At 39.0% G+C, this 3,094-nt stretch overlaps 1 protein-coding gene across 1 annotated transcript in view; it reads right to left on the reverse strand.

Annotated features, from left to right (window-relative positions):
• OPA1 (optic atrophy 1 (autosomal dominant)) overlaps positions 1 to 3,094 on the reverse strand; it is an 87,036-nt gene that overhangs the window by 83,471 nt on the left and 471 nt on the right. The window lies entirely within an intron of this gene.

Raw genomic sequence — 3,094 nt, forward strand, 5'->3', positions numbered from 1 at the left:
GAAACTCCAATACTTTGGCCACCTGATGCGAAGAGCTAACTCATTTGAAAAGACCCTGATGCTGGGAAAGATTGAGGGCAGGAGGAGAAGGGGATGACGAAGGATGAGATGGTTGGATGACATCACCAACTCAACAAACGTGTTTGAGTAAGCTCTGGGAGTTGGTGATGGGTAGGGAGGCCTGGTGTACTGTGGTTCATGGGGTCGCAAAGAGTTGGACACGACTGAGCGACTGAACTGAACTGAAGATAAATACTAAGACTGTAGTGTACAACATGATAAATATAATCAGCACAGCTGATGTGCTATATATGAAAGTTGACAGTAAATCCTAAGAATTGTCATCACAAAAATGTTTTTTCTATTTTGAGTCTATATGAGACTATAGCTGTTCACTAAATTTATTTCATAATCACTTCATGATGTATTTAAGTTAAATCACTATGCTGCTCACCTTAAACTTATACAGTGACGTATGTCAATTATATCTCAATAAAACTGGAAAAAAAGATGTGTTAAAATAGCAAAAAATAATGTTGCCACGAACCCACCTGCATATACAGGAGACATGTGTTCAATCCCTGGTCTGGAAAGATCACACATGTTGGGGGACAACTAAGTCCAGCGCTACAACTACTGAGCCCATGTGCCCTAGGGCCCTGACTCTAGAGTAGACCCCACTCACTGCAGCTACAGGAAGTCCTGTGAGGCAACAAAGACCCAGCACAGACATAAATACAATGACTAACATTTTCTTTAAACAGAAAGAAAATAAACGTGAATTATGGATGCACTTATACAAAAAGGGGCACATAAACTTTTACTTTTAATCACAAAAGTTTCAGTAGCTTACAACATCTATTCTTTGCCTTCTCATGTCTCACAATCCAGAGATGGTTCAGGGATGGAAATTAAGAAAAAATTAACACCTCAGGTACCAGGCTCCCCAGAAACAGAAAGAGAACAAAAAACACCCCAAAGAGAAAAGGATCTAAATGCACATGTTGCTATCTGAGCTCTTCCCTCTTGTTCTTCCTGGTAGAGAATGAAAGTCTCCTACCAACAAACACACACTTGATTATCTTATTCAATACACAGTCATAGTGCTTACTACGGGCCAGGCCCCGCTCTAAAGAATTAAAATATTTCATTTAATTACATGGGACTAGAAATATCTTAAGAAAAAGGAATCGAGGAACACTGAAATTATGTTGTGAAGAAGGACAGTCACGGGAAAGGGGTATGTAACTGACAGGCATTATGGCAGATGTTTGCACAAACGCTACTGTTAACTCTCAGAAAAACCTGGTAAGGATCCTTATTTTTCCAATTTGCTTTTTTAAACTGTGTCTCACCTAAGGTAGAATGACTAGTGACAGTGGAAAAGAATTTGAATATATACTTCTATATTTAGGCTGAACTAAAAATCAAATGTGATGCAAAACAAGGCTCCCCGACCTTCACTCCAGAAACCATCTATTCTCATTTATCCATCTTCCTTTAACCTAAGCACTGTTTCCTAGCATGTAATTATTTTTTCAACAATTTTATGCAAATACTTATTGCACCTAAATAAATGTTGGTCATTAGTCTTCTTACATGTCTTTGAGTATGTACTTAGACATACATGTCAAAGAATGTTTAAAGAGTAAGAACCTAAACTCCAGAACATGGGGCATCTGACCTTCCTCATCTCTACTTGGGCAGGCAGCTCAACAGTGCAGTCAACGTAAGATATCTTAAACCATGACTATGGAGTCATTAGTAACTTTAGAAACAATTTAGCTGACAGAATCCAACTGAATCAATAATTATCAGTTGATGTCTAGTTTCTAAACTCAATTTTTAAAGCATTCCCTAAATATCTTAATCAATTCAACAAAGTGTGCTATTTTCTGAAAAGTCTTTCCTGTTCTTATTTAAAGAAAACTAAATATATTTCCCCAGTAAATACTGAGAAGTAGAAATAAAAAGGTTGTAAATAACTTAGTTTAGTACCAAAGGCTGTGGATATACTCAGAAATTAAAATTCCATGAGGTCAGAAGTAACTTATCCAAGTATTCTATTTGACTAAAACTACAACTATTGTATATTTTTCAGTTTTAAATTTAGACTCAAGGTTAATCTATATAAAGCAAATGGATTCCATCGCTTACAAACACTATAAATTACACCACTTAAAACACTCCTAAAAAAATCTTTAGGACAGGTGTTTAGAGACTGAGTTAACTCAGGAAATCAGGTTTTTCCAACTTTGCTTGATACATGTTACTTCTCATCAAATGCTTGTCAACAGTGAGTTAAATCTGAAGGTATTTAAGAACATTAGAACACAACTACGTGTAAAAATTAGAGCCAAATTTAATTTCATTAAAATGCACATAGTAACCCACAGAAATGTAAATACTTCTATCATTTTCGGTTTAGGATTAAGTCAGACCAGGTCAACAATAACACGGTGATTAGAAAAGTGGCGCTACATTCACCACCTCACATCCAAAAAGCAACTCTCCCTCCATGAACACTGAAAAGAAAGCTGTTATTAAGAAAATATCTCTAATCACCATCTCTGATACTGTATGTGTCACTGCTCCAAATCTGACTCCATTCATGTTCTTCAGCGGACTAAGGAAAGAGACAGAGTCCTCTTTATCCGAACAGAACAGCTCAGGTACCTGCAAAGGCAATGTAAACCTAGCGTGGAGGTAGAAGAAAAAGACGCGGAAAAGGTGACACATGGATAGCAAGCACCATAGAGCCCAGAGAGAGAGGGGACAGAAACCAGGGGCGACCAGAGACAGAGATAACAGCGAGAACAGACGGGTGAAGGGGCAGGCACAAAAGGACAACAGAAACAGGCCAAGACTGAAATGGGCCCAGAATTTTCCGAGAGGAATAGGGACAGGGGCCAGTACTGGGGCAAGCATCTCAGGTAAACCCAGTCAGGGCTCTTGCGACTCTGGGACCTCTAAAATATCCCGGAACCATCTAACTGCCCTCCGCCTGGCCTGAGAGTTATCTGCACACTCTGGAGGTAGTGATGGGGCAGCCCCGTTTTCTGGACGCCCCAGAAATAACGGAGCCAGGTCGGAG

This window comes from Bison bison, unplaced genomic scaffold (genome assembly GCF_000754665.1).
Source record: "Bison bison bison isolate TAMUID 2011002044 unplaced genomic scaffold, Bison_UMD1.0 scf7180017864032, whole genome shotgun sequence".
In the NCBI taxonomy this organism is placed as follows: domain Eukaryota; kingdom Metazoa; phylum Chordata; class Mammalia; order Artiodactyla; family Bovidae; genus Bison; species Bison bison.